Source organism: Lepisosteus oculatus, chromosome 18 (genome assembly GCF_040954835.1).
Source record: "Lepisosteus oculatus isolate fLepOcu1 chromosome 18, fLepOcu1.hap2, whole genome shotgun sequence".
NCBI lineage: Eukaryota > Metazoa > Chordata > Actinopteri > Semionotiformes > Lepisosteidae > Lepisosteus > Lepisosteus oculatus.
Genome location: NC_090713.1, coordinates 19,421,783 through 19,444,963, shown reverse-complemented (window position 1 = coordinate 19,444,963; position 23,181 = coordinate 19,421,783). Strand labels below are relative to the sequence as shown.

General features: G+C 49.8%; 1 protein-coding gene across 4 annotated transcripts in view; it reads left to right on the top strand.

Moving 5' to 3' along the window:
- ltbp3 (latent transforming growth factor beta binding protein 3) overlaps positions 1–23,181 on the top strand; it is a 101,974-nt gene that overhangs the window by 8,790 nt on the left and 70,003 nt on the right. The gene's annotated exons all lie outside the window — the stretch shown is intronic.

Sequence of the window (23,181 nt, the reverse complement as noted above, 5' to 3'; positions counted from 1 at the left end):
GTAGGTGCTCCAGATCAATAATCCTGCGCTCTCTAGCGACTGTTCTAGAAACTGGAGGTCTCGTAGTGACGGGCGCTCGGCTCGCCCCATCAATCACGGGGTCCGGCATTAAGAACAGTTTAATCGGCGTTCACCCCTCTTTTTGCACGTTTCGGAGTGAAAGTGCCCAGGGCCTACGCACCCCCACAATCCGGTCCCTGCCTCCAGAGTGTTGTACAGTGGTATCAATGGGAGTGATCCAGCACGTGGTGAGTCCAGTCTTGCCTGCAGGTTGTCCTTTTGCTCAGCGTGCTGTGCCAGGGAGATACCAGCAGCTGTAAGTGACCCCAGAAGAGATCTGACGGTTTGGCGCACTGAGTATTCCCTGCCTGTCAACCCCTTAGGGCTGTCTGAGCTGACGCAGGGGTCGGGTCTGCTGTTGCCTTCCGCGACGCGCGTGTTGTGGGAAATTCTTCCTCAAGGGAGCAGGACACAGATCTCGTGCGGATCCAGTTTTATGGAGTTCGATAAGTCCGAGAACGCGCGCCGGGTCTGCCCCGCAGAACAGACCAACTGCAAGGGTCTCCCAGCTCTTATATACAGTCAGAAGAAAGTTTGTTTCACAATCTGAGAGCTTGTCCTGTTCTTCGATATGTAATTACCCCTTGTCCTACTCTGTCTTGCTCTGTCCTTTGATATGCAGCAGACATTGGTCTGCTTTATCCTGTCTGTGGGTGTTGTTCCTGTCTTTTGTCCTGTAGCGTTAAGCCACTGGGGTTGCTAAAGCAAATCAGCTATATGCGTAACTTAGTGTAACTTTTGTTTGAGGCTACATTGACAGACCCCATCAACACCCCATCAAGACCCCATCAACACCTCCCACAATGTGCTTAAGTGGTGATGCTTTGATGCTGGATAAGTCAGATATATACATGTCCCTCTTCACACGCCAGACACGTGTGCCTGGCAATCATGCAGCATGAGGTGACGGGTCTGATGGTGCTTGACGCTCCTCAGGAATAATGGGACAAAAGCCATTTCACTAGGACAGGACAGGACAGGGTCGCTCCTGTGCACAGACTATAATAATAATAATTAATAATTGCTTACACTTCTATAGCGCTTTTCTGGACACTCCACTCAAAGCACTTTACAGGTCATGGGGATCCCCTCCACCCCCAGCAGTGTGTACCCCCACCTGGGTGAGGCACCAGTCTACTCCCCACACACCAGCTCTCAGTGGGGAGGAGAGCAGAGTGATGGAGCCAGTTCAGAGAGGGGGGTTATTAGGAGGCCATGATGGGAAAGGGCCAATGGGAAATTTGGCCAGGACACCGGGGTAACACCCCTACTCTTCTCGAGAAACACCCTGGGGTCTTTAATGACCACAGAGAGTCAGGACCTCGGTTTTACGTCTCATCCGAAGGACGGCGCCTGTTTACATTCTAGTGTCCCCCGTCACTATACTGGGGCATTAGGACCCACATGGACCACAGGGTGAGCGCCCCCTGCTGGCCCCACTAACACCTCTTCCAGCAGCAGCCTCAGCTTTCCCAGGAGTCTCCCCTCCAGGTACTGGTCAGGCTCCCACCTGCTGAGCTCCAGTGGGGCTGCCAGTGGGTAGCTGCAGGGTGATATGGCTGCTGGCTCAGACTACACCCGCAGTTTGGTAAGGGCAGTGTGTGCCAGCCAGTGTCCTTTCTTAAATGAAGGTGCTAAATAAACGGAGCACTCAGACCTCCCCTTTATCCCCAAAGCATTACACAATGTTCAGCAAAAGGTATTTCTCTCCAGCATCTTTCCCAAAGCGTTCCTGCAGTAGCTCCCTGTAGGCAGGTAACAAGCTATCTCACTTCCTTGCCTGTGGATTTGAGATACAGGAGCGAACTTCTCCCTCCAAAACGTGCCGTCACCCTCCCAATAGTTTTTTTCTGAAAAATCGAAACCTCAGGCGTATTTCTTCCCTAGCTGTTCCGATTTGGACACATCAGCAAGCAAACATTCACTTCCTGCTCCTTAGGGTCACTAACTGTCTAGAATAGCTAGTCTATACTCAATAATAGTCTCTCCAAATTGTTTTTATTTTACACTTCTTTAATTTTTTTCTGCATTTTTGCCAGGGTTTCTCAACGTCGAAATGAGAGTACGCATTTTTCTGTCCCGGGCACTGCTATAATGGCGCATTGCTCCTGCTTGTCAGCTCGCAGGAGCTCAGCCAAGCTGGGTCTGGTCAGTGGCGGAGAATCAAATCGTTGATCGGTGGTGATCTGGGGGGGGGGGGGTGATCTTTGCTTTGGACTAGGAATAGTGGTATTTCCACTGACGGTAAATTAGAGGTGATAACATTCGTTACACCCAAAAGCGATCAGAGTGTTGTAGACTCTAGAGTATGTATGTTTCAGAAAGCTATGGGGTGTGGTGAGAGTTAGGCTTAGGGTTAAGTGAAATGAGAGCTTGGACTATAAGATCAGATCACCTTATCGGCCATATACAATGTCTTGCATTAGGAATGTGTCTTTTCACAGACCCCAGCTTGCTCTCCATGAGACACACACACAGGGAGAGAGAAGCTCAGAGCAGAGGGTCAGCTATTTATATAGCACCCCTGGAACAACTGGGGTGAAGGGCCTTGCTCAGGGGCCCAACAGAATAGGATTCCTCTGCCAGCCACAGGATTTGAACTGGCAACCTCCCAGCCAAAGGCACAGATCCTCAGCCACAGAGACACCACTCCACCCTCTTTATTATTGTTAAAACATACAGTATGCGCTGGGTATGTGTTTTTTTAACAATAGTCAGAAACAGCTATGAATGAGGTAGGCATGGCAGATTTGTGGGCGGGTATGATGACATTGTCATGCTGGTGATGCGACCTTAAAGACACAGCTAGGGTTCGTCCAAAAGCCGCACCGTAAAACGAGCACCCGAGAGATCGGATTCCCCTGGGAAAACAACTCTGTTTCATGTGCGCCGCTCATCCAGGGAACTAGAAATCGGGAAAGAGAAACACAAAGAAAATAAAGACCCCAAACAAAGCTAACTGACTGTAAAAGAAAACTAAGCAAACGTGATTGACTGGAACCGGGGGGGAAGGTGGTCGTGCCTAAGTGATAAAGACGTACCCCCCAAAAAATGTCTCCCGCCTTCTACACCTTCGTGGAGCCCTAAACCTTCTGCACCTCCCCCCGGTGGCTCTGTGGCTAAGGATCTGTGGCTGTGCCTGTGATTGGGAGGTTGCCGGTTCAAATCCTGCAGCCGGCAGAGGAATCCTACTCCGTTGGGGCCCCTGAGCAAGGCCTTTCACCCCAACTGCTCCCAGGGGTGCTGTATAAATGGCTGACCCTGCGCTCTGACCCCCCCAGCTTCTCTCTCCCTGTCTGTGTGTCTCCTGGAGAGCAAGCTGGGGTCTGAGAAAAGACACATCCCTCATGCAAGAAACTGTATAGGACCGATAACGTGATCTTATTTTATCCCCAAAACGGCACACCACTCCACTATCTCCGTCCCCCATCTCTGATCTCTCGTCTTCCCCTTTTAAAACGCTCCCCCCTCGTCGCCTTAATTAATTAATTAGCAGCGCCTGAGGAAAGAGGAGAAAGCAATTAAAAAAAAAGATAACATACCAGTTAAGGACCGTGACACTGGTTCCACTGAAGCCTAAGGAAAGAGAGAATTCCCTGTGCTCTATCGTGGATCAGGTGTCAGAAGGGATGTTCAACCCTAGCGCTGTCTATCTGTAGTCAATAAAGATGCATCCTTCTATCCATTTTCTAACCACCTCTTCTGGTGCACAGAGTCTATCCCAGCAAGCAACAGGCACATGGCCGGGCACACCCTGGATGGGACGCCAGTCCATCACAGGACACACACGCACTCAAACCAGGGCCAGTTTTCCCAGAAGTCAGTTAACCCACCAGCGTGTCTTTGGACTATGGGAGCCCCCCAGCCTCCCAGAGGACACCCACACAGACACATGGAGAACATGCAAACTCCACACAGATGGTCCGGAGTCAAACCCCAGGGCCCCAGCGCTGTGCCACTGTGCAGGCCTCAGTAGATTCCCACTACTGAGTGGGAATGCGTATGCGATTTCTTGACTTTTCCTCCAGTACTAAAAGAAGTCCAATTTAAACCTCTCTGGGAAAATGATTTTCCTTAGCTGCTCCCCTTTCTAAGCACCGACCCAGGACAGCAAGCACCCTATCATAATGTGCATGCTGCTCGAGCCATACGGTCATTATGTGATAATATCCACTGTTATTATGGGACATACAGCACAAGACATAAACAACAGAGCGCCGGACCCGCCTCTGGGCTGGGGGAGCACAGCTGATCTGTTATCTATTAACGCTGTCTGAGGGGATCATTACCAGCCGTAGCTCAAACTGACTTGGTAATTCCTAGGCTGCTGAATGATAAATAATCATTAGGCACTGAGACTTTAATCCGCAGCTGTTTGCCGAGGCTACAGACCGATCTGAGGCAACAGTACAACAGCCAGCCCTCGGCTCGATGTCTCCTCTAAAGGGCGAAGAGCAAAGTGGATCACTCATCGCGCACTGAGCTAGTGGCACAGCCCTGGGACTCAAACCAGGAACCACCTGTAACGCCTTGCCCTGCCCCAGGTGTTTTTTTTACATTTGGAATTACTATTTACTACATACGTCCAGCCCGTATCCACGGGGGATACGGCCCTGAAGGGTTTGTGGATAACCCAAAACGCAGATAGCAGGAATACCACTACACAATAATAAGTATACCATGGGTATACGCAGTGCACCATGCAAATCAAGAGAGTTAGGGAGCGATGCGTTGGTCAGGACCCTATGCAGACTCCTGTCTGTAGTGTGTCCCCGTGTGTCTCCTTCGTCCCCGAGACCAGCTGGCTGGCTGGGCTGACTCCTGTCTGTAGTGTGTGTCCCCGTGTGTCTCCTTCGTCCCCGAGACCAGCTGGCTGGCTGGGCTGACTCCTGTCTGTAGTGTGTCCCTGTGTGTCTCCCTCGTCCCAGAGACCAGCTGGCTGGCTGGGCTGACTCCTGTCTGTAGTGTGTCCCCGTGTGTCTCCCTCGTCCCCGAGACCAGCTGGCTGGGCTGACTCCTGTCTGTAGTGTGTCCCAGTGTGTCTCCCTCGTCCCAGAGACCAGCTGGCTGGGGATGACTCCTGTCAGTGGGCTGATGTAGTTCCAGCGTGTGCCTGTGGGCTGGCTCTCACTTCCTCCTGTCCCAGGGTTAAGTGACTTTCTGATTATGGAGTGATGGAGTGATGAATGGATGACAGAGTGATGAAAAGAAGAAATGATGGAGTGATGAATGGGTGGATGATGGGTGGCCAGAAGATGGAGGGATTGATGAATGGCTGAATGGACAGAGTGTTGAATGAAGCGATGGATGACTGGAATGATAGAGTGAAGGATGGATAAATGGAGGTTGGATGGATATTGAATGGAGTGATGGATGATGATGGATGGAGTGATGGATGGGTGGAAGGATGGATGAATGGAGGTTGGATGGAGTAATGGATGAAGTGGTGGATTGATGAATGGATGATGGACCGAGTTATGAATGAATGATCGATGGGTGATGAATGGATGATGGAGTGATGAATGGATGAAGTGATGGAGTGATGAATGGATGGATGATGGATTGATGGATGGATGATGGATTGATGAATGGATGAAATGATGGAGTGCTGAATGGATGGATGATGGGTGGTAAGATGGATGAAATGATGGAGTGATGAATGGATGGATGATGGGTGGTTAGATGGATGAAATGATGGCGTGATGAATGGATGATGATGGGTGGTTAGATGGATGAAATGATGGAGTGATGAATGGATGATGATGGGTGGTTAGATGGATGAAATGATGGAGTGATGAATGGATGATGATGGGTGGTTAAAGATGGAGGGAGTGTTGGAGTGATGAATGGATGAATGGACAGACTGTTAAATGGATTGATGAGTGGATGAATGGACAGAGTGTTAAACGGAGTGATGAGTGGGTGACAGATGGCCGGAATGCAGGAGTGAAGGCTGGATGAATGGATGAATGGACAGAGTGTTAAACAGAGTGATGAGTGGGTGACAGATGGCCGGAATGCAGGAGTGAAGGCTGGATGAATGGATGAATCTCCCATCACTGTTCCACCACACCTCTAACCCCTTGTGCTCCACTTCCCTGCACCTCAGCTGCTGGAGAGTGTAGCTGTAATGAAACAGGGGGATCACAGGGCAAACCTGTTCAAATACCGTGAAACTCCGGAGTGTCAGCTAGATTTGTCGAGCAGGACTGTTTATCCGCTGCCTGTTAACGTGTAGTGGAGTCTGAGCGTCTCCCTGTTTTAGATTCGAAAACCTTTTTGTAGTTCCGTTCAAAAAAACATCCCGGGGTCAGCTGGGGCCAGGAGACAAAAACAGTCTTGTTTACGGCCCTAAGTAAGAGTTAATTCTCCTTTCTCTGCTGTGGTCAGGCCGAGCCTGTGATTCGCGGGTTTACTGAAGGGAGCAGTTACGGGCTGTGACACACTCTCTTACACGCACACAACTCGCTCTCCAGGACTTGAAAGAGCTCTTGCAGGGGGAACAGGAAAAAAAAAAGGCAGCTATTTTAAGTTCAGAAAGGAATGCTCCGATCTGAGCCAGTGTACCCACAGGGTTAGGGACAGCAGGCCAGTGGTTGAGTTTAAAACGGCGCTATCATTCGCAATCTGCTCTCTGGATTAAGTCTCGGGGTTTGTAACATTCCGAAATGCCCTCATCAGCACCGGGTTTCGTGTTCAATTATTGATCAGAAATCTCGATCGGCGTTTGGAGACCTGACAGAAAATATCTTAAAAACAAAACACACACCTGTAACAGAAAACTGAAATCACAGGGCCTGTGACTCAGAACTAATGAATGAATGACCGACAGATGATGAGTGGATGAGAGATGAAGTGATGGATTGATGAATGGATGATGGCCAGAGTTATGGATGGATGATGGGTGGATGATCGATGGATGATGAATGGATGAAATGATGGAGTGAGGAATGGTTGAGTGATGGAGTGAGGAATGGATGGATGATGGGTGGTTAGATGGATGAAATGATGGAGTGATGAATGGATGAAATGACGGAGTGATGAATGGATGGATGATGGGTGGTTAGAAGATGGATGAATTGATGGAGTGATGAATGGATGAAATGACGGAGTGATGAATGGATGGATGATGGGTGGTTAGAAGATGGATGAAATGATGGAGTGATGAATGGATGAAATGATGGAGTGATGAATGAATGAAATGACTGAGTGATGAATGGATGGATGATGGGTGGTTAGAAGATGGATGAAATGATGGAGTGATGAATGGATGAAATGACGGAGTGATGAATGGATGGATGATGGGTGGTTAGAAGATGGATGAAATGATGGAGTGATGAATGGATGAGCGATGGACTGATGAATGGATGGATGATGGGTGGTTAGAAGATGGATGATGGAGTGATGAATGGATGGTTGATGGGTGGTTAGAAGATGGATGAAATGATGGAGTGATGAATGGATGGATGATGGGTGGTTAGAAGATGGATGAATTGATGGAGTAATGAATGGATGATTGGTGGTTAAAGATGGAGGGAGTGTTGGACTGTAACAGAAAACTGGAATCACAGAGCTTGTGACGCAGAACTAATGTGGACGTGAAGCCAGGAGCCACAGCATCTCCAGGAGTTGTGATAGAACCACTGTGACAGATCACACAATTCGACTTGAGTCGACAGCGAGAGGAGCAAAGTTGTTTTTCGGTTGGGCTGGGTGATGGAAACGTTCCTCGTTCGTCTTTGAGCGGCTCGGACAATTTGACATTTCGGCGTCATGAGAAAATAGAATTCCGATAAACACATCGTTAGTAAGCGAGCTTTAGCATTGAGCACGGATGTTTTCGGGATTGGACTCCCAGTGCCCTTGAAAGAGAAATTTCCTTGGCATCAGGGTTAAAACAAACAGCCTGAACACAGGTCGACCTGTTTATCACGGTGTATATTTAACAGATTTACTGTGGAGGTGCCATTTTATTAAGCTTCACTTCCAGATATGATTGTTGCAATTTTATAAGAATCTTTTTTTCTTTATCTTTTTACTTGACTGTAAAAGGTATTTTTGCTCAATATCTTCCCTATTACAAGTGTGATGTCTCAAAATACTGCCGGATTAAATTGTGCAATAAACAGACCATGTCATATTTTAGTGCAAAAGTACCTTGGTCAAAAATGTCAGTACAGAAACCATGCACTATATATTATTTTGGATGTTTGCTTTACTTTAAAAAAAACATAAACACAGTTACTACCTAGCAGCAGGGCTCAAGCTGTTTATGCAGTGTCAACCACAGAATGATCCCAAATGTAGTTAGCGCTACAAAATGACATCACCTTGCCCTCCGGCCATTCAACTCTTCACATGATGTGCCTTAATAATCTGAACCCAGAGTGCTATCTGTGTGGAGTTTGCATGTTCTCCCCCATGTTCATGTGGGTTTTCTATGGAGCAGTGGTGTGGGCCCTTTTAGAACAGACTGGTCTCTGTGGTGGTATCCATACCAGGGGGCACTATAGACTGCTTTTAAGACTCAAATGTGTTTTATTATAGTAATAATAATTGCTTACACTTATATAGCGCTTTTCTGGACACTCCACTCAAAGCGCTTTACAGGTCATGGGGATCCCCTCCACCCCCAGCAGTGTGCAGCCCCACCTGGATGATGCGACGGCAGCCATAGTGCGCCAGAACGCTCCCCACACCCCAGCTCTCAGTGGGGAGGAGAGCAGAGTGATGGAGCCAGTTCAGAGAGGGGGGTTATTAGGAGGCCATGATGGGTAAAGGCCAGGGGGGAAATTTGGCCAGGACACTGGGGTAACACCCCTACTCTTCTCGAGAGACGCCCTGGGGTTTTTAATGACCACAAAGAATCAGGACCTCGGTTTTACATCTCATGTGAAGGACGGCGCCTGTTTACAGTCTAGTGTCCCCCGTCACTATACTGGGGCATCAGGACCCACACAGACCGCAGGGTGAGCGCCCCCTGCTGGCCCCACTAACACCTCTTCCAGCAGCAAGGAAACTTCCAGGGATCAATTAACTACGGATTTCAAAACGAGCTAGACGAGCTGGGCTGTCTTAGGATTCGCCATAAACTGAAAGCTCGAGACGCGAGACAGACACACTGATGGGCCAGTTGAGGTGTTTTTGTCCATGAAGACGAAGGCAGACAGGGTAACCCGTCCCACCCTTCACCTCAGAGGCAGAGGAACCAACTTCCGACCGGACGGCTTTCAGAGGGGGATTTTGGGATGATTTCCCCTGCAGCATGTGGCTATTGGCAGGAGCACCTCCTACTGGTCGACCGGCCTAACAGCTCTGAACAGAAAATTAAAAAAAGATCACACAGGGAAAAGCAGGGATACAGAAGTTAACAGCGGGCCAAAGAGGAGACAGCAGCCGGGATATCTGTCTCTCTCCTGATTCTCGTCCATCTTGCACGGGAAGTTGTGGCCGGTTTTAGAGGGCTGTGTTCAAAACCAGAGAGCGATGATCTTGGCGTCTCCTGTGAGCTCTGGTGCAGTTCTAACTGTTTGGCCTGGCTCCGTCTCCCTGCCTTGTGGTCTGGAGATCTGAGGCCCTCATTTAACACGTCCCCAGTGACTCGGAAAGAAAGGCTATTTTTCCCCCAGGAGACAGATCACACGTGCTCTGAGCTCCTCTGAGGTCTCGACAGGGGCAGTTTCATCAGGGCGATCGCAGCCACATGTAGCTTTTCATCCATTCCCTGTCTAAAAAGCTTTGGAATTCGGACCTGGTGGAGGGAGTTTCGGTTTTGCTGTCGGGAAGTTCGAATTGCCTCGATCAACAAGCAACGGCAAAGTGATGATAATATCTAGCAGCTTTTAAAACTTTTATGATCTGGCTGGTGCTGTTGGTGGACTGGTGGGTCTAAAAAACCCACCCAATTACCACATGCTGGTAGGCCACCGAGGAAGACGTGCTCCCTGGACTGAAGTCACACTTGCCTTTTTAGACGTTAAAAGTGGGCGAGACTTTAACGTGGCAAAGTTGCTGTCTCCATTGAACTTTCATTGTGAAAGAAACATGCTCATCCATACTGGTTCTTCTGAAACCCTGAAATCTAAACATAGCCCCACAGTTCTCCTTTAAAATCCTCCTTTAAGAGAAATCTGGGGCGACTTGATCGCTGTCCCGACACAAGACGACACAAGACGCTGCAGTGCCAAACTAGGCAGGACCGTCTAAGTCAGAAACTACGCCAGCGATCAGCTGCAGCAGCATCAGAGATGTGCAGTCGCTGTGCAGTCAGGTAATTATACTCCAGCTAGAACGCTGGCGTTTTGTTTTAACCTGAGAACAACTTTATTCATGAGCGCAGATTATGCCTTTCACCCATTCGCACGCTGTGACTGCAGCTTGGCCTACAGATCGAATTAATCTCGATCTTCTTTTCAGTCTGCTCCAGTGTGAGTCCTGGGGAGGGGAACAACACTTAGCTCTTTAAAACGAGCGTCAAAAAAGACCTGCTTCAGCATTTCATTTGCTTATGATGTCGGCACCTGCACACACAAGGTGTCAGAAATTCTCAAAGACAAGCTACAGCTTGGTTTGTTTTTCAGTCGGGGAAAAACGCTCAGCCAGTCCTTTTGAAATGAAATACGTCGTCTGTGCTACGCAGACAACAAAAACCAACAAACACATAATTAGTGTTTTTTTTTCCCTCTGCATTTGGGGTAATACTTTCTCAAAGTTGCTTGATCGGCTGAACATTTCCTTTAGAAAACAGGCTGGGTTGAGCTGTCTTGACCGTGCTTGTTGTGCGTTTGTTGGCATGCGACGGACCCGGCCCGAGGGGAGCAGAGGGCACGTCTTTACACCAAGGGGGGTGGGAGCGTGGAACAGCTGGTGGTCGACTCCAGTTCCCCGGCTTGTTTGAAGAAAGAGCAGAATCTGATCCTGGGATCAGTCAGCTACCGAATGGCTTGGGTGTTGAAGAGCTGCCACTCTTCTGGAGCTGTTTCTACCCGGCTGTTCTTAATATCGGGACTTATTAACTTCCAGTGACAGGATTCACGGCTAACTTCCAAATTGCCTCTTGTTGTTTGTATAGTTTGTTCTTATAACTGGCAGTGCATCCAGGTACGGACTCCAGGATGCCACAGCTCTTCCCAGGAATAAGTGGCTTTCGGGGAATTGATAGTGAATGTGGTATCCTAGGAATTGATCGTCCCCCCACACCACTGTTCCTGCTGGGATAGGTGTCACGAGAGCAACTGTTTCCAAACCTCTCAAGGGATGTTGTGGTTTCCACTCAGTCACTGCTTCTGCCTTGACTGGAGACCGGACATAGGGGGAGTGTGAGAGTGTGTCAGTCTGCCCTGAGATGGACTGGTGTCCCTCCCTGAGTGTATCCCGCCTTTCTCTTGTTGCGTAACCGAATAGGCTCCGGTTCAGGTTCAATTCTGGACCTGGGGTGCCGTCTGGGTGGAGTTTGCATGTTCTCCCAGGGTTCTCATGGGGGTTTCCTCCCCCAGTCCAAAGACATGCTGGTAGGTTCAGTGGCTTCTGGGAAGATTGGCCCTGGGAGGAGTGTGAGAGTGTGTCAGTGTCTGCCCTGAGATGGACTGGCGTCCCCCCCAGAGTGTATCCCGCCTTCCTCTTGCTGCTTGCTGGAATAGGCTCCGGTTCAGGTTCAATTCCGGACCTGGGGTGCTGTCTGGGTGAAGTTTGCATGTTCTCCCAGGGTTCACATGGGGGTTTCCTTTGGGAACTCCAGTTTCCTCCCCCAGTCCAAAGACGTGCTGGTAGGTTCAGTGGCTTCTGGGAAAATTGGCCCTGGTGTGAGTGTGTGTCTGTGTCAGTGTCTGCCCTGAGATGGACTGGTGTCCCTCCCAGAGTGTATCCCGCCTTCCTCTTGTTGCGTACTGGAATAGGCTCCGGTTCAGGTTCAATTCCGGACCTGGGGTGCTGTCTGGGTGGAGTTTGCATGTTCTCCCAGGGTTCGCATGGGGGCTTCCTTTGGGAACTCCAGTTTCCTCCCCCAGTCCAAAGACGTGCTGGTAGGTTCAGGGGCTTCTGGGAAAATTAGCCCTGGTGTGAGTGTGTGTGTCTGTGTCAGTGGTGTCACTGGTGTCCCCTCCAGAGTGTATCCCGCCTTCCTCTTGCTGCTTACTGGAATAGACTCTGGTTCAGGTTCAGTTCCGGACCTGGGGTGCTGTCTGGGTGGAGTTTGCGTGTTCTCCCCAGGTTTGTGTGGGTTTCCTCCAGGTGCTCCTCCGACAGTCCAAAGCCATGCTGGTGTGAGTCTGAGTCTGTGTCTGTGTGGGCCCAGTGATGGCCTAGTGTCCCACCCAGGGTGTACCCTGCCTTGTGTCCATTGCTTGCTGGGATGACCCTAAATTGGAAGACGCAATTGGAAAATGGAGGGATGGATGAGGTGCAGTTTGAAATTCTTCCCTTGGTGCCATTGCTATCCCTCAGTTCCGATCGTCCCTGGCTGTACTGTACAGTCAGCTCTCCTGCTCTCTCTCTCTCCTGGCGTCATCAGCTTTTCAGGCGAAAACTGAGCCGAACTTGACAAGCCCGGGCCACAGATGAGCAGGCTCAGGTCCTCCGCCTGCTCTAATTACAGTGATTATCCAATCGGGATTAATTAACGGTGAGCACTGGGGAGGCCAGTAAGTACAGGTCGTGGCTCTCAGCTGTCAGATCGCAATTAGAGCCAGACCTAGGAGGCTGCTGCTGAGTTCAAAGCCGACCCCCCTGGGGAGGACGAGCACTAAGAGGGAGGGAGATAGCCGTGCCGTCTACCCCGCAGGATGTGGGGGGCGATCGGATCCGAACGAGGGGATCCCTCCGCTGTGGGACGGTCCTAGTCCTATTGTCTGTGGTTCTCTGCGCAACTGGGCGACATTCCTGTGGGTCCCAATTAAAGACGAGGCTAACAAAGCTGGCCAGCCGGCTCTATTCCGGGAATTTCTGTTTCAGGAAATGGATCCGGGATGAATACGCTCCCAGCGCTGGATAGGAACGAAAGGCTGGGAAAACGCTTCGTCGGTTCCTTTGGCAGTTTCTCTGCATGGGGCCGGGTTCTGAAGGATCGCAGGCGGGGGCCCGCCTCAACAGCATGCTCCAGTCCCCTACCACTCTTTGTGCAAAGAACCCCCTCCTGTTTCTCTTTCAGCCATCCTCCTTTCTGCTTGTTGCCGGCTTGTTTCCGCACTCGTCCAAGACCGAAGAGACTGCGTTCCGGTTGCCTCTCTCGCTTAATCATAAATAATCGCGATTATTCTGGCGGCTCCTGACCGTTCCACATCCGACAATCTCCTCCCTTCATTCCCTCCTGGCGCGATCGCTGCTTGTACTGCTTCTCGTGCCTTCAGAGAGGACAGGGCCGGATCGGTCCTGTTTCCCAACACGCGATGTTTAATCAAGTAGATTTTCACACGATCCGCGATGTCAGAATTCAGCTCATCAGAAGCATAGCAGGCCACCCCTGAGCTAGAGCCTCTTACGAGGGCAGCAGGAGATGAGGCACGCCTTTGCTCTGATCCTCAGGCTGAGCTGGAGCGGTTTGGAGCAGGCCAGACAGAGTGTGTGTGTGTGTGCGTGTGTGTGGCTGCGTCTGTGTGTGGTCCTTTAATTTGCCCCAGTTGGGGCTGTGGAAAGCCCCAGTCTGAGTGTCTGAAAGTCCTCCAGGGAGAATCTGTAAGATGTTAAAAGAAGTGTGGCCAGCGTGCAGGTTTTAAAAGCTTTTTGCGCTGTGGGGTTTTCATTTGCGTCGATCGAGTTTTGTTTCGGTTTTTCCCCCCCCCAGCATCGGTGCCTCACAGTGCCGGTTCGCTGTTCTTTTAAAAAAAAAAATATTTTAGAGAACAAAACCAAACCGTTTTACATATGAGCAACCATTATTCAGCCAAATTCCTGTTTGTTCCCTTAGTTTTTTACAATTATATAACTTTTTTAACAAAACTATATACATTCCAAAGAAGGAAGACGTATACATTTAGGAATATGAAAAGGGAGGAGACTATATAAATGGATCTTATTAAATTTCCGTTCTTTTGCATCTGAAAAAAATCTGATCTTAAACGTTTAAGGTACTGAACCCATCTAGACCACATTTTTTCATTTGTGATTTTAGCGGAAATGTTATTTTTTTCCATTATATATATTTCCTTTATTAATTCATTCATTGTTGGTAGATCTGTGAGAAGCCATTTTCTGGTTATAGCCTTCTTCCCTGTTGATATTCCAAACAAATATTCATCAGTTCCCCTCCAATCAGCCAGCGGCCATATCACCCTGCAACTCACCACTGGCAGCCCCACTGGAGACTCAGTAGGTGGGAGCCTGGCCAGTACCTGGAGGCGAGACTCCTGGGAAAGCTGAGGCTGCTGCTGGAAGAGGTGTGAGTGGGACCAGCAGGGGGCGCTCACCCTGCGGTCTGTGTGGGTCCTGATGCCCCAGTATAGTGACGGGGGACACTAGACTGTAAACAGGCGCCGTCCTTCAGATGAGACGTCAAACCGAGGTCCTGCCTCTCTGTGGTCATTAAAAATCCCAGGGTGTTTCTCGAGAAGAGTAGGGGTGTTACCCCAGTGTCCTGGCCAAATTTCCCCCCTGGCCTTTACCCATCATGGCCTCCTAATAACCCCCCTCTCTGAACTGGCTCCATCACTCTGCTCTCCTCCCCACTGAGAGCTGGTGTGTGGGGAGCGGACTGGCGCCTCAACCAGGTGGGGGTACACACTGCTGGGGGTGGAGAGGGATCCCCGTGACCTGTGAAGAGCTTTGAGTGGAGTGTCCAGAAAAGCGCTATATAAGTGTAAGCAATTATTATTATTAATCAAAATCCAGTTGACCAAAATACAAAGCCTCAAATGTAAAGGGTACATTCCTTTCAAATTAATTTCCAGGGTCTCAAGTAACTCCTTCCAGAAAAGCCTTATTTTAGGGCAGTTCCAGAATATATGCCAATGATCACCTTGGTTTCCACACTGTCTCCAACATTTAGAGTTTTCCTCAGTATGGTGCGCCTTCCGACCCGGAGTAATGAAAAATCGAACGCTGTTTTTCCAGCAAAAGTCTCTCCATAAATGCGCCCGGTTCGCTGGTCGTGTAGTTTCTCCTTTTGTTCTCGGATAAAAACAAATTCAAATGCCGGGCACTGACGAGCGTCTTGATGCTGCGTTGTGAATAGGCAGCAGTCTCACGGTTCTTGACCTGGCGTGCTGTCTGTGTGGAGTTTGCATGTTGCTCCCCCCCCCTTACTGTTTACATGGGTTTCCTTTGGAATCTACTGAGGCCTGCACAGTGGCACAGCGCTGGGGCCTCTGGGTTCAATTCCGGACCATCTGTGTGGAGTTTGCATGTTCTCCATGGGTCTGTGTGGGTGTCCTCTGGGGGGCTCCCATAGTCCAAAGACACGCTGGTGGGTTAACTGACTTCTGAGAAAACTGGCCCTGGTTTGAGTGCGTGTGTGTCCTGTGATGGACTGGCGTCCCATCCAGGGTGTGCCCGGCCATGTGCCTGTTGCTTGCTGGGATAGACTCTGTGCACCAGAAGAGGTGGTTTGAAAATGGATAGAAGGATGCATCTTTATTGACTACAGATAGACAGCGCTAGGGTTGAACATCCCCTCTGACACCTGATCCATGATAGAGCACAGGGAATTCTTTCTTCCATTAAGCTTCAGTGGAACCGGTGTCACGGTCCTTAACTGGTATGTTAATTCATTGCTGCCAATTAATGAATTAAGGCGATGAGGGGGGAGCGTTTTAAAAGGGGACGACGAGAGATCAGAGATGGGGGACGGAGATAGTGGAGTGGTGTGCGGTTTTGGGGATGAAATAAGAGATCAGATCAGATCACTTTATCGGCCCTATTCAATGTCTTGCATTAGGGATGTGTCTTTTCCCAGACCCCAGCTTGCTCTCCAGGAGACACACAGACAGGGAGAGAGAAGCTGGGGGTCAGAGCGCAGGGTCGGCCATTTATACGGCGCCCCTGGAGCAGCTGGTTAGAATATGGATTGAAGGATGCGTCTTTATTGACTACAGATAGACAGCACTAGGATTTATCATCCCCTCTGACATCTGAAGATGGACAGAGGGGTGTTTTTTAGGGAGAGAAAACAGGTTTTTTTCTGCTACCTGTTGAGCGAGGTTCCTGAACCTCCTCCTCTGTTTAATAGCAGGATCGGAAATACGAGATTCCCCACCACGTCCTGGGGGAAAATGAAAACTGCTTTTTAAATGACAAGTCAGTGGACCTGCAGGACGAACGGGCCGTTCTTCATCCCGTTTGGATCAGAGTTTGCAGTGTAACACAGCAGAGCATTAGGGGTTCCTAATAAAGTGGCCGGAGGGGGCCCCTCTGTTTCTGCACTCCTGCGATCCTGAAATGGAAGCAGGCACAGTATAGAGTTGACTCGGCTTGGGCTCGTCAGGGAGGTGGTGACAGGTGGGAGATCTCTTATTCATCTCCCTGGCCATGCCAAGCCTGGAGCACGCTAACTCATCCCGCGGGGGGGGAGGGGGTTTAGTGGGCTAGACTGAAGAGCCGCTCGCTCGGATCCTTGACTCTATTTTTTCCCCCTGCACCCAGCCCCCGAGGACGGAGCGCACCTACACGAGCGCCTGTGTTGACGGGGGGGGGTCCGGTTCGGTTACAATCCCAGCATCCCCGCCACCAGAGGGTGCCTCAACCTCCGCTGCCCACTCCATCCGTTCAGAAGGGGGCGTCGGCCAAGCAGTAGCCAATCCCTGTTTGCCTAGTGTCGTGACATCACTACACAGCCCCTCCCCCACGCCTATTTAAACCCTGCTCTTCGCTCAACCTTCATTTAGTATTGTTTTCAACTCCTTGAGCTCTCCTTCTTGTCTTCAGCTGCTGTTTCTTGTTTATTTTCCGGATTTCGGCCTGTCTCTTGACCCTGGTTTTTGGATCGTGTCCTTGGCGATTTTTAATATCGAATCTCCTGGGTATTTGGACTCTCGGTCGCCTTAAGAGTCCGGCCCTGGGCTTGTCTCTCTTCCTGGTTTTGGGCTTCCTGCGTTCCGAGCTGTGATCAGCTCAACGAGTCCTTGTTGCGGAGTTCGGAGACGATCCCACGGATTTGCCAGTGCCCGTACCCTTTTCGGGATTCTGAAGATCCGAGTTAGGGCTCTGCCTCCGTGCCTCGACTCCCAGCTCGAACAGGGGTAGTTCAGACGGTCTGATCATGATCTGGGTTGGGAAGTAGCTCGCCTGCTCTCCTTTGTCCTGTGGCTTTCTTATAGCGTGATGAACTAAATACCACACTCAGGCGCTGGGTCTGTGGCTCAGGATCTGCGGCTGGGAGGTTGCAGGTTCGAATCCCGCGGCCAGCAGAGAAATCCTACTCCGTTGGGCCCCTGAGCAAGGCCCTTCACCCCAGCTGCTCCAGGGGTGCTGTATAAATGGCCGACCCTGCGCTCTGACCCCCAGCCTCTCTCTCCCTGTCTGTGTGTCTCATGGAGAGCAAGCTGGGGTCTGTGAAAAGACACATTCCTAATGCAAGACATTGTATAGGGCCAATAAAGTGATCTGATCTTTATTAACAGTATTTGAACTGCCTGCCGACACGTTAAAATGAGCTTCAAAGGCGAATCCTCAAAGTCGCTTGCAGGACAGTTTACTGGCTCGTGTCTTGATCCGATTTTCCTCCGCCGCCTCTGTACGTGAACGTACCTGGCATTTGGGAAGATCAGGGAAGGCCTGAGGGTCTCTGTTAGAGCAGGAGGGGTTGTACGAGCTCATTTTCATCTCGTCCCCGTTTTTTAAAACGGGCTTGCCGTACCGCTGGTCAGGAAAAGACAGCCCTCGGGCGAGAATTGAATTTGACTCCGCTTAATGGTTGAACACGAGTCATTCAGAAGGAGGAGTGCTCAAGGAATTAGTTCTCGCAGTAGTAGTAGTTTGGTCAGCAGTCATATGAGCCCTGCAGCTCACCAATGGCAGCCCCACTGGAGACTCAGCAGGTGGGAGCCTGGTCAGTACCTGGAGGGGAGACTCCTGGGAAAGCTGAGGCTGCTGCTGGAAGAGGTGTTAGTGGGGGCCAGCAGGGGGCGCTCACCCTGCGGTCTGTGTGGGTCCTGATGCCCCAGTATAGTGACGGGGGACACTAGACTGTAAACAGGCGCCGTCCTTCGGATGAGACGTAAAACCGAGGTCCTGACTCTCTGTGGTCATTAAAAATCCCAGGGTGTCTCTCGAGAAGAGTAGGGGTGTTACCCCGGTGTCCTGGCCAAATTCCCCCCTGGCCTTTACCCATCATGGCCTCCTAATAACCCCCCTCTCTGGACTGGCTCCATCACTCTGCTCTCCTCCCCACTGAGCAGAGGGTCCAGAAAGGTGCTATAGAAGTGTTATTAATTATTATTAGTAATGTCACTCCCTTCTATTTGGTTTTTAAAAAGATATTTTTTATGGAGCAGGTAAAAGGTGAGGTGGCACAGAGGTCATCCTGGCTGCCGAGGCCCTGGGGTGCTGTCTGTGGGGAGTTTGCGTGTTCCACCATGGTTTTGTGGGTTTACTCCCACGGTCCAATGACAGGCTGGCTTTGGGGACAACTGGCCGTGGTGTGTCCGTGTCGGTGTGTTCCCTGCCCTGTGCCCGTTGCTTGCTGGGATTGGCAGCGGCTCTCCCGAAGCATCTAGAAAATGGACGGAGGATAATTTTATTTTTTCCCCAGAAAATGCGAACTCCACACAGACAAATGCCTGGGAATGGAAACCAGGGCCCTCCCTGGTGCGATGAAGGCAGCAAAACCACTATGCCTTCCCATTTGCATCATCATTGAGCTTTGCGCGTTGAGGAAAAGAGCAACGCGTTCCCGTAGGAGCGCGTTCAAGATCGTAGCGCTTGATCCTGAATTCGACGCGCTTGATCCTGAAATCGACCCAATTGATCCTGAAATCGATACAATTGATCATTAAATTGCCACGTTTGATCCTGAATTTGATGCAATTGATCCTGAAATCGATACAATTGATCATTAAATCGCCGCGTTTAATCCTGAATTTGACGCGTTTGATCCTGAAATCGATGCAATTGATCATTAAATCGCCCCGTTTAATCCTGAATTCGACGCGTTTGATCCTGAAATCGACGCAATTGATCCTGAATTCGATGCAATTGATCCTGAAATCGATACAATTGATCATTAAATCGCCGCGTTTAATCCTGAAATCGAAGCGCCTGATCCTGAAATCAGCGCAATTGATCCTGAAATCGAAGCGTTTGATCCTGAAACCGACGAGTTTGATCCTGAAACCGACGAGTTTGATCCTGAAACCGACGCGCTTGATCCTGAAATCGATACAATTGATCATTAAATCGCCGCGTTTAATCCTGAATTCGACGCGTTTGATCCTGAAATCGACGCAATTGATCCTGAATTCGATGCAATTGATCCTGAAATCGATACAATTGATCATTAAATCGCCGCGTTTAATCCTGAAATCAAAGCGCCTGATCCTGAAATCGGCGCAATTGATCCTGAAATCGAAGCGTTTGATCCTGAATTCGACGCGCTTGATCCTGAAACCGATGAGTTTGATCCTGAAACCGACGCGCTTGATCCTGAAATCGATGCAATTGATCCTGAAATCGATACAATTGATCATTAAATCACCGCGTTTAATCCTGAATTCGATGCGTTTGATCCTGAAATCGACGCAATTGATCCTGAATTCGATGCAATTGATCCTGAAATTGATACAATTGATCATTAAATCGCCACGTTTAATCCTGAAATCGAAGCTTTTGATCCTGTAATCGGCGCAATTGATCCTGAAATCGAAGCTTTTGATCCTGAATTCGACGCGCTTGATCCTGAAACCGACGAGATTGATCCTGAAACCGACGCGCTTGATCCTGAAATCGATGCAATTGATCCTGAAATCGATACAATTGATCATTAAATCGCCGCGTTTAATCCTGAATTCGACGCGTTTGATCCTGAAATCGACGCAATTGATCCTGAATTCGATGCAATTGATCCTGAAATCGATACAATTGATCATTAAATCGCCACGTTTAATCCTGAAATCGAAGCTTTTGATCCTGTAATCGGCGCAATTGATCCTGAAATCGAAGCTTTTGATCCTGAATTCGACGCGCTTGATCCTGAAACCGACGAGATTGATCCTGAAACCGACGCGCTTGATCCTGAAATCGATGCGCTTGATCCTGAAATTGCAGCACTGTTGCGGAACGAACCCCCCCCCCCCCCCAAACCACAGACGGCCTTCTGACATCTCATCCAGATCTGCCTCTCAGGCCAGCCCGGGCTGTCCGCAGATCCGCCCCTTCGCTAACCACAGCCTTTCTTTGTTTTGAGAAAATGTTGGCCTGGGCAGAGAAAGCTGCCAGGAGTCGAAAATGAAAGACCTCGCAGTTCAGAGGATCGCTTGGCTGAAAAGTGGAGCTCAAGTGCAGTGAAACGTAAGATTTTCTAGACCCCGTTTCCAAAGAAACTTTGAACTGCGGTTTGAATGGGTTGTTAGACCACAAGAAAGGAGACAAATGAAAGGACTGTGTGCTCCCTCTGCCTCCTGTGATCCAAATCCTGCCAAGAATCTCTTTCCCGATGGAAACTGCTGCAATAACACTGCTGGACAGCTTGCTCCAGACACCCGCCACCCTTTGTGTAAAAACACGCGTCCTGCTTTCTCTCCTCAGTGCACCCTTTCTTTTGCTGTGTGTCCTGAAACAGTTCACCGAGCTGGCTTCCTCAAGATTTTAAACCCTCTAGTGACATCCTCATCCTTTCTGGTCCAAAACCACCAGATTGAGGTCTTTAAACCCGCTGGTGTCTGACGTATCTGTAAGGGGAGGTACTGGGCTCGAGGCGCTTGCTTGTCAAGCTTGAACTTTAGTTTCTCTGTCCTCCTTCTCTGTTGTCACATTGTCACATTCATTCAGTTTCGGATGGTGTATATACTGTGTGGAGTTTGCATGGTCTCTGCCTGGTCGCGTTCAGAGTGTTTCACACTGACAGGCCGAAGAAACTGAGCCTGTTTCGTCTGACCTGGGGTGCTGTCTGGGGGGAGTTTGCATGTTCTCCCCTAGTCCACATGGGTTTCCTCCCACAGTGCAGAGACAAGCTGGTGGGTTAATTGGCATCTGAGAGAGAGTGTGTGTTAGTCTGAGTGTGTGTTAGTCTGAGTGTGTGTTAGTCTGAGTGTGTGTGTGAGAGTGTGTGTGAAAGAGAGAGAGTGTGTGTGAAAGAGAGAGAGTGTGTTAGTCTGAGTGTGTGTGTGTGTGTGAAAGAGTGTGTGTGAAAGAGAGAGAGTGTGTTAGTCTGAGTGTGTGTGTGTGTGTGAAAGAGAGAGAGTGTGTTAGTCTGAGTGTGTGTGTGAAAGAGTGTGTGTGAGAGAGAGTGTGTTAGTCTGAGTGTGTGTGAGAGAGTGTGTGTGTGTGAGAGAGTGTTAGTCTGTGTGTGAGCGTGTGAGAGAGTAAGTGTGTGTGTGAGAGAGTGAGTGTGTGTGTGAAAGAGTGTGTGTGTGAAAGTGTGTGAGAGAGTGTGTGTGAGTGTGTGAAAGAGTGAGTGTGTGTGTGAGTGTGAGTGTGAAAGAGTGTGAGTGTGTGTTAGTCTGAGTGTGTGTTAGTCTGTGTGTGTGTGTGAGAGTGTGTGTGAAAGAGAGAGAGTGTTAGTCTGAGTGTGTGTGTGTGTGAAAGAGTGTGTGTGAGAGAGAGTGTGTTAGTCTGAGTGTGTGTGAGTGTGTGAGAGAGTGAGTGTGTGTGTGAGAGAGTGAGTGTGTGTGTGTGAAAGAGTGTGTGTGAGTGTGTGAAAGAGTGTGAGTGTGTGAAAGAGTGTGAGTGTGTGTGAGTGTGAGTGTGAAAGAGTGTGAGTGTGAAAGTGTGAGTGTGTGTGTGTTCCCTGTGATGGACTGGTGTCTTGTCCAGGGTGAGTTTTACCATAAAGTGGTTAAAAATGGCTGGATGGCAAACAGCCTTGATGCTAGACAAAAGCAAGCCTGTCCTTCAGCCATCTTTAAAATGAAGAGCCACAACAGCATATTCGCTAATCGCCTCTACTTGACGCAGTGACAGGCCACAGGCTCTTAATTCCACAAAATTATATTCTTTCGGACTCTAAAAAAAAATCCCTAATCAGGAAGACAAGTGGGTGCCTGTGTCTCGCTGTCTGCTGTCGGTTCAAATGATTCTCAGCCTGTCTCTCTCTCCGTGCGGCAAAGAGGCGCCCTGGGGGAGAAATTCTGAGCAGCGCACGTTCCGAGCTCCATGCCCCATGACCTCAGACACGGTCTCCCCATCACACCCGGGCGTGACTTCACACACCCCGGCGTGAAATTCGCAAGGGGCGCCGAAGGCACACATTAATCCAGCAGCCCTGTCACTCTGCAACTCACAACTGGCAGCCCCACTGGAGACTCAGCAGGTGTGAGCCTGGTCAGTACCTGGAGGGGAGACTCCTGGGAAAGCTGAGGCTGCTGCTGGAAGAGGTGTCAGTGGGGCCAGCAGGGGGCGCTCACCCTGCGGTCTGTGTGGGTCCTAATGCCCCAGTATAGTGACGGGGACACTAGACTGTAAACAGGCGCCGTCCTTCGGATGAGACGTAAAACCGAGGCCCTGACTCTCTGTGGTCATTAAAAATCCCAGGGTGTTTCTCGAGAAGAGTAGGGGTGTTACCCCGGTGTCCTGGCCAAATTTCCCCCCTGGCCTTTACCCATCATGGCCTCCTAATAACCCCCCTCTCTGAACTGGCTCCATCACTCTGCTCTCCTCCCCACTGAGAGCTGGGGTGTGGGGAGCGGACTGGCGCCTCATCCAGGTGGGGGTACACACTGCTGGGGGTGGAGGGGATCCCCATTACCTGTAAAGCGCTTTGAGTGGAGTGTCCAGAAAAGCGCTATATAAGTGTAAGCAATTATTATTATTATTACTCTAATTAAGGTGCTGGACCACTCGTGACACAACGGATCCATCTCTCGGCTTCGGCGCGAGTGTGGCGGTCAAAAGAGAGCAGCCACTCATGATTAACAGCTAGAACTAAAAAAAAAACAGACATTTTGGAAGGAAATCCAACTTAAAGGGTTTTGAAGGACAATAACAAACGACAGGAGCGCATTTAGCCAGCTTGGTCAGATAGATAAACGAATGAATTGATCG